Source organism: Canis lupus, chromosome 24, assembly GCF_011100685.1.
Source record: "Canis lupus familiaris isolate Mischka breed German Shepherd chromosome 24, alternate assembly UU_Cfam_GSD_1.0, whole genome shotgun sequence".
In the NCBI taxonomy this organism is placed as follows: domain Eukaryota; kingdom Metazoa; phylum Chordata; class Mammalia; order Carnivora; family Canidae; genus Canis; species Canis lupus.
The window spans coordinates 43,744,271-43,760,378 of NC_049245.1; the positions used below are offsets into that span (position 1 = coordinate 43,744,271).

At 54.7% G+C, this 16,108-nt stretch overlaps 1 long non-coding RNA gene across 1 annotated transcript; it reads left to right on the plus strand.

Moving 5' to 3' along the window:
- The first annotated feature begins 3,813 nt into the window (after window positions 1-3,813).
- On the plus strand, window positions 3,814-4,295 carry LOC119865703. Its single transcript, XR_005378051.1, has 2 exons — window positions 3,814-3,943; window positions 4,100-4,295. It is a non-coding gene; the product is annotated as an uncharacterized LOC119865703 (long non-coding RNA).
- Window positions 4,296-16,108: the final 11,813 nt, after the last annotated feature.

The following is a 16,108-nucleotide window of genomic DNA, read 5'->3' on the forward strand; positions in this document are numbered from 1 at the left end:
CCCCAACACGAGGGGGAGTGGGCCTGAGCCAGGCCAGCCAATCAGAAGGCTCCATCCTGCTGGGCACGTGACCCAGGTGGACTCCTCAGGGTCTTCAGAGAGTTTCTCCTTCCTGAGCCAGGTAAGCTGGGGCTTCCTGCCACCCTGTCCCCAATACACAGAGGGACCCAACTGCAGGAAAAGAGGGACACAAACATGAAAGCAGACGTTAGTGGAGCTGCAAGAGAAAGAGAACAATGTTGTGGCACCACACGACTCCCTGGAGCCTCTAAACCCCCTGGCACCCCTGAACTTCTCCAATGTGTGAGCCAACAATGTCCAACGGGGGCCAAAGCCAGTTTGTGTTGATTTTCCACCCATTACACCCAGAAACGTCCGAGGGATGCAGGGAACTTCTGTCCTTTGCGCCCCCGGCCTGAGGGGCGCAGGTGAGCAGAGGCCACAGGTGTCACATGGGGTGGCCCAGGGAGCTGGTCGCTAGCAGGGATGATGAGCGCCCACAGAGGAGAAGTCAGGGCCTCAGGGGTATGTTCCAGTCGGGGGCCCCCCGCTGGGGCACTCGGGGCGTCTTCCCCCAGCAATGACCCACCAGATGCCACAAAGCTCCCGCGCTCCCTGCTTTTGTCCTGTAGGGTTTTCTTTTTTGGAGTTCTAGAGTCATCAGGGAGGCTACGCGTGTCGGAAAACAATATCTTGCCTCTCCCTTGAGAGAAACCCCGGCTGCGTCCTATCTGGAGATCAACACCCCCCTCTGCCGCAGAAGCCCGCGCGTGCAGAGGACACTCCTGGAGCCGAGTGTGGAGGGAGGTGTGCTCGCCCCCGCCTCCAGCCCCAGCAGGGCAACCCCACATCTCCCAGGAGGACACGTGGACAGGGCACGTGGACAGCTCCCCACCGTCCGCCGCGGCTCTGCCGACCCCCCATGCCATTCAGGGGCCCCCACAGCAAACCCCCCAGAGAAGGTCTGCTTCCAAAGGAGCCAGTGGCCAGTGGCCACAGAGGCCTGAAAAAGTGCCCGTGGCTTGGGGCAGTGGCCCTGGAGGGTGGCAGCCCCGGCCCAGCACTCCGGGTCTCGGCCAGGTGGATCCCTCGCCTCTAACAGGGAGCCCCTCCTCTAAGGCCTGCTGGACACTGTGCAGAGCTGGCCCCATGGCCTGGGCCCCCCGCTCTCCCCCCTTTACTCCAGCCACACCTGGTGTCTCGCCAGTGGTCACTAGCGGAGACATGGGCACACACAAGCAGACACACGCATGCACGCAGGTAAAACACACAAGCACACACAGACATGTGTGCACATAGAGACATAGACACACACAGACACGTGTGCAAACACGGACATGCATGTGTGTGCACGCACACAAACATACACAGGTTCACAGCTAGGCAGACACACAGGGAGGGCAGCAGTGTGAGAGGGGCCGAGTGTGAGAGGAAGCAGGGAGGAGGCTCAGATCTGAGCTGAAGAAGGGACACAACGGCCACCAGCACTTGGGGTCGCAGAGGCTCACTGCTGGAGTGGGGGTTGGGGACCCCAGCTTGCGCTAGATCGGGAGTCAGCCCCTCTGTTGGACAAAGTGGGTTCAACTTGGAGTCCGTCCCGAGCTTACTGAGCCTGTAGAGGGTGGAGGTGGCGTTAGTGCCCTCGGGGGTGTGCTGAGCACCCCGCGGGACAGCGTCTGGCTCAGAGCAAGCGAGTGTGGCAGCTGGAAGCCCCAGGGATCCACACGGAGAACAAAATACCGGGTCTGAATCAGAGCGAGAACGGGTGAGCGGCACAGTCACGTCAGAAGTGGGGGCCTCCCTCTAAGATGCTGGGCCCGGGCAAGCCCACCGGGGACCAGACTGCACCATGGTCCTGTTCTCCCCTCCCCAGCCACCCAGACGGTGGCCGCAGTGGCAGCGCCCAGGGACTCCAGCAGAGGGCAGCGACGGCCAACAGATAGACCCGCTCGTGAGCCCCTGTGTGACAACCTGGAATCCCCTAGAAACGTCTGGGCTTTCCTAGGGCCCCAGGCACGACTGAGTGTCGCTGGGCCATGGAAGCGGCCCCAGCTAGACCCGCAGGTCGGTGAGAGATGGAAGGCTCGGGCCCACCCGCAGGATTCATTATCCCCATTTGCAGGAGGAAAGGGGGCTGAGGAGGCATCAGACTGAACGCACCCCCTGGGGAGCAGCCCCGGGGCCCCCTCCTCCGTGAGGGATGAAGGCAGCGCCCCACAGGTGCAGACCCTGGACGGCTCCTTCCCCGGGGGGCGGTGGGTGCACCAGGCCGCGGTGCAAGGGGACCGGAGTCCACGTCTCCACGGGCCCGACTCCCTACACCTGCCCTCCTGAGTCTCCCCTCCCTCCGCCCTCTCTCCAGCCTCCCGGCCCCAACCCCAAGCCCCACCGACGGAGGTCTGCAGCCCAACCTGGGTGCCTCTTCCCGAATGTCCCAACAGCCTGATCACCCTCACCCTCGGCGCCCTCGGTGCCCCTGCTCCCCATCCAGCCCGTCCCCCCGCCCCCCCCACACACACACACACAGTGTCTCTGCTGCTGGGTCAGTGCAGCTCCCAGGACTGCCAGCCGGGGACCCTTTCCAGATTGTTCCTTCCGCCCACCAGCACATCATCATAAATATTCACGGATTAACTCAACTGCTTTTCCGCAGAGAAGTTCCCTTTCTCTTTGAATCCACAAAATTTCATGTGTTAAATCTCTTAAGTGCAGCTTTACTGAGATGTAATTCGCATACAGGGGACATCACCGGTTTAGGGAGACAATTTAAATGTGTTTAAAGTAGAAGTTCAGGGGCGCCTGGGTGGCTCAGTTGGTTGAGCGCTGACTCTTGCTTTTGGCTCTGGTCCTGATCAGGGGTCCTGAGGTGGAACACCCTGGAGGGAGCTCGTGGGGAGTCTGCCCGAGATTCTCTCTCTGCGCCCCCCTCTCTTGCACGCTCTCTCTGTCTCTCTTTCTCTAAAATAAAATCTTTTTTTTTTAAGATTTTATTTATTCATGAGAGACACAGGCAAAGACACAGGCAGAGGGAGAAGCAGGCTCCCTGCGGGGAGCCCAATGCAGGACTCGATCCCGGGACCCCAGGATGGCGCCCTGAGCTAAAGGCGGACGCTCAACCACTGAGCCCCAAAATAAATAAAATCTTTTTTTTTAATAATGAACCATACAGTTCAATGGTTTGGGGTGTTTTTTACAGAATTACTCACCCATTACCATCGTCTCATTCTGGAACATTTTCTTCACCCCTAAAAGAAGCTCCATTCCCATGAGGGGTCACGCTCCTCCCCCATCCCAAGCAACCAGGGATCTAATTTCTGTCTCTGTGGATTTGCCTATACCAGACATTTTGTACCGATGAAATCCTATACAGTATGTGGCCCTCCGTGGCTGGCTCCTTCCGCTGACCAGCCTGTTTTTGAGGCTCTTTCAGGTACCACCCACGAAGACACCTGTGAGGTGTCAAACCAGCTGAGATTTTTCTACCTTCCTTCGTGCCGCCCCACTCAGTGAATGAGCTGGACAAGGAACGATAATGACACCGTAAATAGTTCACTTTGACAAGGGGAAGTAAGGGGTGCTCTCAGGAACGTGCCGGCCAGCGATGAGGAGCAGGCTCAGGGGGGAATCATGAGGCTGCGGGACCAGCCAGGTGGGGCCAGCCAGGTGAGGAGAGGCAGGAAGAGCTTCTAGGCAGCAGGAACAGCATGTGCAAAGGGCCTAATGCAGGGAGTAAACACATGAAGTCCCGGAGGAAAGGAACGTGGCCCAGAACAAGACCCACAAGAAGTGGGTGGGGCATGAAGAGCCTTGAAGCCTTGGGTCTGGAGTCTTGACTTCCTTTGAAGAGCAATGGGAGGTCGTGGAAAGTTTGCAATGGAGGAGAGAAGCGGACACAATTTTGCTTTCAGAGACCACTCCGAAGGCTGGGCAGGGAGACAGCGGGGTGAGCTCGGTCGTGGAGTGGGGGGCAGCTGGGCCGTGCGCCTCGGTGACAGGTGGACGTGGGGGTGGGGACGGGCTTGGAGGTGCCGCTCAGGACACGGGGCGGGGTGTGGGTCTGGGCACCGTCTGAACAGCACTTGGCATGACTTTTGGCCAGAGAGCAGCTGTGACTTCCAGGCCTCAACCTCACTGCCCAGCACAGCCTGGCCATGAACTCGCACGAGCCCCTCATCAGTCCGTGCGCGTTGCCGGAGCATTTAGGAGGCATCTGGCTCGCTCCTCAGCAAACTGGCACCATCGGAAAATTACGCTCCCCTCCCGGTCAACGCATTAAACTTAAATGTTTTCTGTAACCAGCGCGCCCTGTGCCTGCTTTAATTCCCAACTGATTTATCTCCCCCAATTTATTACCAGGCCTCAACTCAATCAATACTGGCTGAGACTCAGCCAGAAGGGGCGTCTGATTTATGCACGCAGACACTCCTGGGGTGATTTGGGATTCCACTCCTGCAGCAGAGCGCCCCCGATCCCCCAAACGGATGGGTCAGCCTCACTGGAGGACACAGCAGCCTCGGCATCCAAATGACCAAGCCGAGATGGGCCAGACCCTCTGCAGCCACAGGCACCCTCTCCCTTCTCGAGGGGCCCCGCAGTCCTTGCCCCTGACCTGCCCTGGGCTGGCCCTGACCTCGGGACCCCCTGGGAAAGAAAAGTTTCACAAACTACAAAGGCTCTGGGTTAATCTGCACTGAAACAGACTCTGGGAAGGGGGAAGACATGTGTGCCCTGTGTGAATTGTGTCTTACTGCACTAGGATCAGGGTCTGAGCTAGATCTTATCTTTCGCTCTGGACGTATAAAAACAGGATGTTGGGGTTTCTTGTTCCCAAGGATTAAGCAAAACTTTTGCTAAAAAAAAAAGAAAAGAAAAGAAAAAGATGCCAGAAGGATTTTTTCCTTCCAGAAGGAGGGTCATGGGGTCCGAAACCAAATATAAGAGGTCAGGGTCTTCCCTCTGGAACTTTCTCTGGCAAACGTTCAATAGAATCATATCCGCTGGTTCTAATTCTAAACTTCCTGGAGGAGGAACAGCAGGAGGCCTTGCTCAATCTATAGCCTTTCTCAAAATAAATCACCAGCAGGTCATGGCAGCAGTAATTTTTCAGATATCACTTGCTATCTCCATGTTTTCCCCTCGCCCCTCTCTTTAAGCAGACTTGGAAATGCCATTTAGGCAGGGAGAAAACTTTTTAAAAGCTCAAACCATTCATCTAGCACCACATGCTTTCAGGGACCCACAAGTCACATAAGTGGGTGGCAAGGCTGGGTGGAAGGGGCAGTGAACAGGTACATGCATCCTTTGCCATCAGGCCATGGGAGGACCTCCACGCGCCCCAGGACCACTGGTATCCAGTCAGTGGCTCCAATCCCACCCCCAGAGAAGCAGCGTCCATGAGGTTGACCAAAGCTCAATTTATAGCAGTCCAACGGATGAGGCTCCCTGAGTCAAAATTCATTTTGCATCAAGGCAATATTTTCCCTTTTGCTTTTTCCCTCATGACACCACACGCCGCCACACACACACCCCCCACAGTGTGGGAAGCAAGCATTTGGTGCCGCTGCCCCCGAGAAGGAAGGATGCTTCGCAAAGTGCAGGAAAACCAGAGTCGGTTCTCAGTTTTTGAGTCTCAAAGTCTCATCCTTAGAAAAGTGGGGAGCCGTCTGGAAGAGCAGGGCTGGGGGGCATTTCTGGAGAGGAAAATAAGCTTCATAGAAAACTTACCCTCCCACCTCATCCATCCCTGAGATAGGGAAAGTTTCTCCAAAAGGGGGTTATTAGGCAGAAGGGGCCCTCTTTTCAGAAAGAAGCCCCTTGGAAGAGGACAAGCCCCCCGACAAGGACATGGCTTGCCCAGAGTTTCTAAGACACGGGACATGGTCGGCCTCCTGGAGCTGCTGTGGCAAGAAGAAGGAGCAACAGGGGGTGCCAGGGTAACCCAGGATGTCGTGGGAGTAACAGCATGGGGTCCTGCAGCTTCCTGGGCCCCAAGTCGCCCCAAATGGTGGGGGAGCCTCTCAATGATCCCACTGTCCCTGAGAATAGAAGGAAAGTGGCCCAGAGACAGCAGGACCAGGCAGGGTCCTGCAAACATCCAAGGGATCATTTAGCAGTCATGTGCATGGAAGAGTCTGAGTGTCAGGCAGGACCACCTGTCTCAGTGCAGCCAGCTGCTCAGCCCTGCTGCCTAAGCACGCCACAAATGCCATAGAGCACAGGGGAAAAAAAGTTGCTCCTCCATCTCATCCCTTTGGAGGACCTGGATCAGACCCCCACCAAGCCTGGTACTGTGGTTCCCTCAGGGCAGTGCTGCCTTTTTGCAAAACGTGATGGAAACCTCTGGAAGAGCAGCGGCGTTCAAGTTTGCACACGCAAATCTCCTGGGATTTGTTGAAACGCACACTGATTCAGCAGGTCTGGACTGGGGCCTGAGATTTGCATTTCTAACAAATTCCTGGGAAGGGACTGTGGGGGGACTGCACTGGGAGTAAAGGGTTCAAGGAGGCCTCCGGGGAAGACCTGAGGCCTAGAACGCGTTAGCATGATCACAGAGGTGTGCCCACCCGCCAAGACACAAGTGCTGCCTCACTCGGGGCTGCCGGGACATTCTCCACCTGGGAATTAAAGTTCACTGAAAAAGCAGAGAACCCCGGTTTTAAAATGTGAGCCCGGTTCTTAAATTAGATTGTGGCCAGGAGTGGGCAAGTCTGTAAATTCACTAAAAATCCTTGAATTGTACGCCTAAAACAGTTTTAATTTGGGGTTATGTAAATTATTTCTCAATAAGCCTGTGTTTTTTTTTTTTTTTTTTTAAGTGTGCCACACTCCGGTGGCCAAATTTGAGATTATCCAAGCATCTAGAATAAAGTAATAACAACTGTAATTGGTTGAAACACATTGAAGATATAAATATCCAGGCATCCATAATGATTAAGGGCTGAGCATTTTTCCCTGCATCTCGGGCTGGAACTGCCTTTTAGGAAAACCAGACAGCTCCAGAGGATGAAAGAAAGCTCATTTTTATAGAGGAATGCCAGCTAATGAAATGTAGAAGGAATGACGGAAAGTCACCAATTTGCAACCCCCACGGCAGACCTGTGTCAGTCGGGGGGTAGGAGTGTGCTGAAGGGTGAATAGAGGCGAGGCCACAATGAGCTACGACTCCGCACCCACCAGGATGGCTCTGATCACGGCAGACCTCGGTGAGGAAGTGAAAACCCTCACACACCGCTGGCGGGAGCGTAACATGGCGCAGCTGCTTGGGGAAACTGTCTAGTGGTTCTTCGAATGATGCACCACAGAATTCTCGTGTGACCCAGCAATTCCACTCCTAGGTATATAGCTGAGAGAATCGAGAATATTTGTGCACGTAAAAACCTGGACCCAGATGTCCATCGCAGCAGTATCCGTAAGGCCCACCATGTAGGGGGGATGGAACCATCGAAAGGTGGATGGAGAAACACAATTTGGTATCTGCATGCAGAGGGACGAACATTCTCCAGCCATAAAAAGGAATAAAGTACTGATCCGTGTGACAGCAAGGACGAGCCTTGAACACATTACGCTGAGTGAAGAACCAGACACGGAAGGTCACATAGGATATGACCTGTTGGTCTGAAATGTCCAGACTCGGGGCCCTGGGGTGGCTCATTGGATCATTGTCCAACTCTTGATTCCAGCTCAGGTCATGATCTGAGGGTCTTGGGATCAAGCCCCACATTAGGCTCTGTGCTCAGCATGGAGTCTGCTTCTCTCTCTCTCTCTCTCTCTCTCTCTCTCTCAAATAAATAATAAAATCTGGAATGCCCAGAATGAGTAAACACATAGCAACAGGAAGATTAGTGGCTGTCAAGGGCTGGGGAGGCTAAGGGGATGAGAAGTAACTGTTTACTGGGTATAGACATCCTCTGAAGTGTATATACTTTACGTGCATGAATTGCACGTCACATAAGTTATATTTCAATGTAGCTACTTTTTTTTAAAAAAAGTCACGTGAGAGAGCAAATATTGGGTGATCCCACTTCTATGAAGTACGCGCAGCAGTCAAATTCATGGATGCAGAGAGTAGAATGGTGGGTGCCAAGGCGGGGGGCGGGGGGAATGGGGAGCTAGTGGGGACAGAGCTTCAGTTTGGGAAGATGAGAAAGTTCTGGAGGTGGAGGGTGGTGATGGTTGCACAATAATGTGAATGTGAAAATGGCTAAAATGTTATATACTAAATTTTAAATTTGTTCCACCTTAATAATAAGAAAGGGAGATAAGGAACGGGATATTCATAGTGTGGGAAAGGATCATCCCCAAATTACCTGCTGGCCCAGAGGAGGAAACATGACGTCTCAATGGAGGGGGGAGGGCAGTTGTCACTCCCTGAACCCCGGGCTCCAACTTCTCACCCTGACCGTGGGACCACCTGCAGGCACGACTTGTGATGCACACGATGCTGGCCATGGTGTAATCCAGGCCTGCTTGTTCTAGAATATCATTCTCGCATGCTTCAACTTTTCCATAATAAAAAGGTTACGAAAGTCTCACTGCAGGAAGGTGTCACCAGCTTTGGGGATTTGGGCCTGGGCAGTGAGGGGGGGTGGAGCCATGGACCGATCGGCCTACAGAAGAGGCAATGAGCGCCAGTCCGCCCGGGCCAGCGCTCATCCCGGGCCCCCCCCCCCCGAAGGCCTCCCCGGGCCGGGACCCCGCCTCCTCGAGCGCTCCTCGCCCGTCCGTCAAACCTCCCAAAGGAGTCGTCCTCACTCTCAGACTTCCACTCCTCGGAAGGGAGTCCACGCAGTCCCCCACGTGCCACCGAAGCTGGCCTTGTCGGGGACGGTCGTGTTGCCACCTTGGATGGCGTCTCCCCTCCCCTAGCGGCTGGATCTCTCAGCGGCTTTCGGCTCTGCACACGGCGCCCTCCGCCCTCCCGAGCACCTGCTCTCCAGCCCTGTGCTCTCCCCCGTTTACCTGGACCCCATCGGACCCCTCAGCTCGGTGCTGGCCCGCCTCTCCCCGCCACCCGAAGTCCTCCTCCTGGGAGTTTCCTCCAGGGTCCACCCGCTTGCTGACAGCCACCAGCCACACGTGTCCGCCGGTGCCTCTCCTGTGAGCCCCAGCCACAGGTGCCCAACATCCCACCCGTCCCCGGGGTGAGTGGTAGGCACCCCCAAGCAGAACCCCTGGGGTGAGCGGGATGGTGGGCCCTCAAAAGACATGTCCACCTAGAACCTGTGAATGTGAACTTGTTTAGAGAAAGGGCCTTTATAGGTGTGATGAAGGGCTTGGAAACCAGATTCCTGGAACAGAGTGGCCCTAATCCAATGACAAGTCCTTAGAAGAGAAGGGGGGGCAGACAGGTGCACAAAATGAAGTCCTGCAAAGACTGGGGTGACATGGCCACACGCTGAGGGACACCTGGAACCACCAGAAGCTGGAAGGGGCAGGAAAGAGCCTCCAGAAGGAGCTCAGGCCTGTGGGTGCCTCAACTTGAGACTTCTGGCCTCCGGAGCTGGGAGAGCCACCAGGTCCACAGCCGCCACCAGAAACCAATACACGGGCGGACCCCGAGGCGCCCGTGACGTTCACGACGAATCTTGGCCTTCCTCAGCTCTTCCAGTCTTGGACAACGGCACCACCACCCATTTGCCTGCTCTGACCTGGGTCCCTGACCGTCGCTTCACCCCCATTCCCAGCTCCTGTCTCCTGCATCCGTCATCACCACCTGGCCCAGCCACCTACCTCTGTCACCTGGACACCAGCAAGAACCTCTAGTGCGACCTATTGGCTTCCGCTCTTGCCTCCCGCAGACCGTTGTCTTAAATCAGTGAGGTAGTTCACATTTCGCCCCCTCCTAAACCTTCAGTCACTCCCCATTGATCTTGGGACAAAATCCAGACCAGGGCCCCCATGAGAGAGCTCGATACTGGTCCCAACTCTTCACCTGTCTCAGCATCCAGCCCCTGCCATGGCCTCCTCCTCAGGGGTGAGGTTAACTCCTTGGCCCTTGACTTTGAACTTGGCCACTTGACTTGCTGATTCAATGGTTGCTGCCAGGAGTGGCCGCGTGGTGGCTCTGCCTCGTACCTCCAAGGAGCCCCCCGACTCCACCTGCCTTCATGTGCCTCTGCCAATGCCCCGCCAAGCTGCTGGTCCCCGGAGGGTGAGAGGCCTGTGAGGCAGAGCCGGCCAGCCAAGCCCAGGCCAGAGCAGTGCCACCCCGGCTGCTACCCAACCGGCCTGTGAGCAGGCCTCGGTCACCGGCTGGCTCTGCCACCGAGTCCTGAGCGACTCTACAGCATGGTGGTGGCAACGGCTGACTGGTACAGCCTCGGAGGCACCACCCGACCTGGCTCGGGCCAACTTTCTGCCCCCATCTCACCCTTATTGCTCTCGTTGGTGACTATGTTCTCATGTTCATGGTTTCTGGAAGGTTCTAAGCCTGCCCAGATTTAATTCCTCCCCCAAATTTCAGCTTGCATTTCACCTCCTCCGAACAGCTACCCTGGTCACCGCGTCCATCTGAAGATGTCCTCACAGCCACTCCCGGCCACATTGTTCTATGGATTCTCTTCCTAGCACGACCCAAATGCCACGCTGGTTGGATCACTGTCCCAAAACAGCAGCTCATGACACAGGGACAGACCGGCCTGCCACCGTTTCTCAGAATGTTGAATTGGATGTGTCCTGTTTTCTTGGAATTTCAGCTGAAGCCCGCGGCTGAAGACAATAAGTGATACATCCCCCGTCTTTTGAAGAGAGGCGCTTATTCAGATAACACCTGTACTTGCTGAGAGCCCAAGCCACTTCTGAGACTCACACCCTACTCCAAAGAAAATAACAAGCTCCTATTTTCTAGAAGGTTAGAAACTCAATGCAGGGAGCAAAGATTTCTTTGGAGGGAATTGTCATCTTATGGGGGCTCTGGGCCTCGCCCCACTCTCCCCACCACCGAAAGCCAAGTGAAGAACATCTAGAGACGCCTTCACAGGGACTGAGGGGGCCTGACATCTCGACTCCCCCACCCAGGGGAATGCTTGCCAAGCCGATTCTGGATCAGGCCCCTGGGAGCAGCCCCTACTTCAAGAATCCCATAGGAAAGGGACAAGGGCTATTTCCCCAAGGGTCAAGTGCACACACAGGAGGCAGTAAGGGGGCAGGTCCCATCCTGAAACCTCCTCCGACTGAAGAGTCTCACCTGCCCGTGCAACACCCAGAGGCTAGGTGGTGGACAGTCAGAGGGAGGAGGTGGGCTTTATGAGGTCAGCAGGGGATCACCACTGTGAGAGTCCCAAGTGGGGGGCCTCCAAACACCCCCTCCCGGTGCCTGGTAACCCCCACAGAGAGCCTTTGGCAGCCAGGGGAGAGCCACATGCAGCCCCTCTCCTGTGCCCTATGGCCCGGGCCCATCTCGGAGACCTCAAAGAAAGCTGGGCAGTGGGGGTGTGGGGGAAACAGTGGACAGGCGTGGGGACAGAATGTGAAAGCACACAGCCCCCGGCCCCCAGCACAGTCCCCGCAAGCCCGGCTCAGCCCTGAGCCAGAGGAGGGGGCTTCGGTGGAGGAATGGTTGCAGTTTCTATCTGGGCCAGGCCGGGCTTTTAAAGATTTGCACAAGACAGCTGTTGATTAACAGCAGAAAAAGGCCGAATGCTCTGGCGAATACCCAAGGCGGGGAGGGGACGTCAACAGGGTAGGTGTGCAGGGCCCCCCAAACCACTCCCCGTGACTCCATCAGAGAGGCCTAGAGGAACCTTCTAGCACGTGAAGTTCCATCACCAAGTCTGTCGGACGCCCAGGTGGGCAGCAAGTCAGACCTCTCCGCTGGTCGCTGGCACGTGCATCCGTCTCAAGGCCAGTGCCCCACGCTGCAGGGCACCAACCCGTCTCTTTTCAAAGAACGCAGCTTTGCTACCCAAGCCTCTGTGTCGGCGGGGCAGAAATGACAGCCCCTCACGAGAAGAAAATGAGATACTTTATAGCTCTGGCAATACCAGATCTGAAAAAAAAAAAAAAAGAAAGAAAGAAAAAAAATAAAAAAATACCAGATCCGATCTGTGTTTTTCCTGATTTAAGTATAATTCTGACACCCTGTGTGAGATGAGCCAGGGATGAAATCTACTGCAGTTTGCTACAAGGTGGAGATAAATCATAAAGTTCTTTGAAGGTGGAATTTGGTAAAAAAATAACTCTGATGTGAGCTCATTTCAAGCGCAGCCGTTCTCTGCAGATTGTGGCTTATACTTTGCTCCGGGGGGGGCTGGGGGTGTGGAATAAAGTTCAGGATCCTGAGTTTCAACGCATCTAAATTAGGAGAACCCCGTCCTGCCTTTCCCATTGCAGCCCCTCCTGGGGGATAAAGACATCATTTAAACCGATCATTAGAACTGCGAGGAAGGTCCTGGACTCCTCCTCCCTTTTGGGAGTTAAAAGAAAAATGGAATTTATCCCCAATGCTGGCTGGTTCTTATCCCTGACCCCCTAGACTGTAATTCGTGAGGCCCTGGAGGAAGGATCTTTGAACCTGGAGGACCATATTCCTTTCTGAACTCTTGTATTATTAATTTGATGTGAAAAGTACTATCTACATAAAGTTAGGGTTTTTAAAAAAAAATTTCGATACTAGACTAAAATCCAAACAGCCTAAAAGAAGAGTGGAAAGTCCTTAGGGCACAATGGTCTCAAGAGAGAAGAGAAAATCCAGGAGTGTCAGGGCTCTACAATCTGGGGCGCCGGAGGTCTGGGTCTGGATCTGGACGCGCTGGCGCTGGAGGGCCATCTGTGGTCTCACTGCGACACCTGGCGGCCGCCCGCCCACCCACCTGAGGCAGCGGCGCCCAGCAGCGCCACCTGGCGTGAGCATCCCGCCCGCGCTGGGAGGCTGGGGAGGGTTCAGGACACCCCCCACCCAGGGTCCTGTCCTGTGGTCGCTGGGGCTCCTGCAGGAGAGGTGCCCTGCAGTTTGATTGCCTAAGGGGGACCGCCCCCCCCCCCCCCGCCTCCCGCACGGCCGGCTGGTGCCAGCCCCGGGCCCGTCCCGGCTGCGCTCTGGGCGAGCACTTCTGCGACTCTCTCAACATGAGTGCCAGCATTTCCTGGGGGGCTCGGCGAGGGGACTGAGGTCGTAGCCACCAGGCAGCCTGGTTCACCCCTAGAGAAGCAGCATGGCCCAGGGTCAGGCAACTTAACACCGCCAGGCGCGTCTTAACACCAGGGTCTCTAAGGCCAGGCATTCTTCACTTTGCCATGTATGCGCTGTGTGACCCTGGGCAGGTTGCTGACTTCTCTGTTTCCTCAATGAAAAATGGGCAGGGCCTAGAACGTGCTCAGTGCCACTCAGACCCAGCATCTCGGCTGTTTGTCAAAAATCTCGGGCGCCGCCCCAAACCTACTGAATGCAGGACCTCCGGGAGGTGGAGGCCAGCCACCTGTGGTTCTTCGCAAGCCCTCCCTGTGGCTGGTGCTGAAGGTTGAAAACCTCTGACTCTCAGGATGGTTGAAAAGCCCTCATGAGATAATGCATGCCCACTGTCTGGAATGGGGTAAGCGCTCCAGAAATGATTATTAGACTTCTCGAACTTTGGAGAGCTCATGTGGGGGTTTCTCTTTCCTCTGTTTTTTTTTTTTTTCTGTATTTTTTTTTTAATAACAAATGTAACACGTGCTGTTAAACATGGAATTACCATGTGATGGGATGCCTGGGTGGCTCAGCGGTTGAGCACCTGCCTTAGGCCCAAGGCGCGATCCTGGGGTCCTGGGATCGAGTCCCACGTCAGGCTCCCTGCATGGAGCCTGCTTCTCTCTCTGCCTGTGTCTCTGCCTCTCTCTCTCTCTGTGTGTGTCTCTCATGAATAAATAATAAAATCTTTAAGTAAAAAAAAGGAATTACCAAGTGACCCAGCAGTTCCCCTTTCAGATGTATACCCAGGAGAAGTGAAAACAGGATCTCAAGCAAATCCTTACACACTCATGTTTATAGCACCATTACCCACAACAGTCAAAAGCTGGGCGGGGCGCCCGGGTGGCTCCATAGGATAAGCATCTGCCTTCCGCTCAGGTCGTGATCCCCGGGTCCTGGGATCCAGCCCCACATCGGGCTCCCTGCTCAGCGGGGAGCCTGCTTCTCCCTTCCCCTCTCCCCTCCCCCTTGCTCATGCTCTCTCTCTCAAATAAATAAATAAAATCTTTAAAAAAAAAAGAAAAAAGAAAAACATGGAAACAATCCAGATGCCCATCGACCACTCAAGGGATAAAAATAGAATATTATCCAGCCACAGAAAGGAATGAAGAGTGGTTCAAGCTCTGGTGTGGATGAACCCCGGAAAGCATTGTGCTAAGAAGCCAGATACAAAAAAAAAAAGAAAAGAAAAAAAAGAAGCCAGATACACATGACTCTATATGAAATATCGAGAATGGGTGCATAGAGACAGAAAGTAGGTTGGTGATTGTCTAGGGTAGAGGGGATGGGCGTCGGGGCGTGGGGAGAGAGGAAGACAGTTGATGGGTCCAGTGTTCCTCTGTAGGGTGATGGAATGATCTAGAACTCAATACCGGTGATGGTTGCCCAACAGTGCAAATGTTCAAAGCATCGTTAACGAGGAATTTCACAGATGCGTGTTTTACCATAGTGAAAAGAGCAACACCGGCCGTGACCATTTGCAGATGTATAAAGCAACTCTGCTGCCCTCAAGTAGGCGATGCTAAGAGCCGGGAGATCTTTGACACCATTATTTTTGCTCAAATAAACTTCTATGCACATTTATTGGATTTGCCTCCTTTTCAGAATTGTAACTCGATGATCTCATACGCATCTCCTGGGCGACTTGTTGTTTTTCACTTCAGGACACGTCCCAGTCCTCATGGCCGGCCCTTGGCCTCTGCACACAAATCAAGTCATTTCTTAATTGCTGCGAAATATGCCACCAGCCGCCTCACTGGTGGGCATTTGGAGCGTCTCCAGGCACTCGCCGCCAGAACATTCGCAGGCAGGCCAGGCCGGCTCATTATGTTCTGGGGGTTTGGACTTTGCAGGATGGGGGCACAAAAGTGGGGTCGCTGAGCAGAGGCCCCGACACTGTGGTCACTGGCGGTGGGGTCTGAATCCCGTGGGGACACCGGGACCCTCGAGACCTCCCTGCCCACTCGCGGGCACCTGCACATCACGGCACCAGAGCTCAGCAGCATTTCTCATTCTCCCGATTGCAAAGAGACGATGCCCACCGACCAAAGGGTGGAAGGTGACACCGTCTCGATACACTAGTGGGATCTGATGGGGGGGGTGACTTCATTACACGGCCCGGATTTGGGAACCCCCGGGGCAGGGGCTCCACAGGTCCTTTCCAGCTGTGAGGGGAGCTGGGAATGCCCCCCCCCGGAGCACGTGCGTGTGCCGACATGCACATGGTGCAGGCGATTTCAGGGGTTCAGGTGGAAAAGCCCATGTGCGAGCCCCCATCGCCGAGCCCTGCTCTTGAGTCTCCGGCGTGGCGCAGACTGCAGCATCCCTGACATTTCCAGGGAACACAAACAGCGGCGTGTTTCTAAATGTTAATGGGTTTCTCTGCCCTCTGCTGGATGCTCGCGTCGTCAGGGCGGCCCTGCGGAGGCTGAGCCCAGCGCCTGGAAATTTCCTAGAGCCTTTTTTTCTCTTTTTTTTTTTTTCTTTTTTTTTTTTTCCTCCTGCGCAACTGGCCCTGCAGTGTTCAATTCCGAACGACTTTTCTGGAAGTTGCTGAGGAAGCCCTGTACTTAATACCAAAATCAGCAAGTTTCAGGGAGATTATTTATCTCCCACTTTGGGAATTATTAGTTCTGGATGGAGACTCTTATTGTATAAGGTTTGCTGAAAATTGATGAGGCTATCTGGAAACCGGGAGCGTATTGATTCCCGGCGAGTAAACATTTTAAGCAAATTAAGTGGTGCTAGTAATAATAATAATAATGGGCACTATTTTTCAAGTGTCTGCTCTGTGCCAGGCATTTAATCCCTCCAGGGATGACAGGGGCAGGTTTTATTACCCGAATGTTACAGACGAAGACTCTGAGAGATGCAATTGCTTGGCCCCACGCCGCACGGCCGGTGGCCAAGGAAAGTTCTACACCCAACCTGCCACACTTGGAG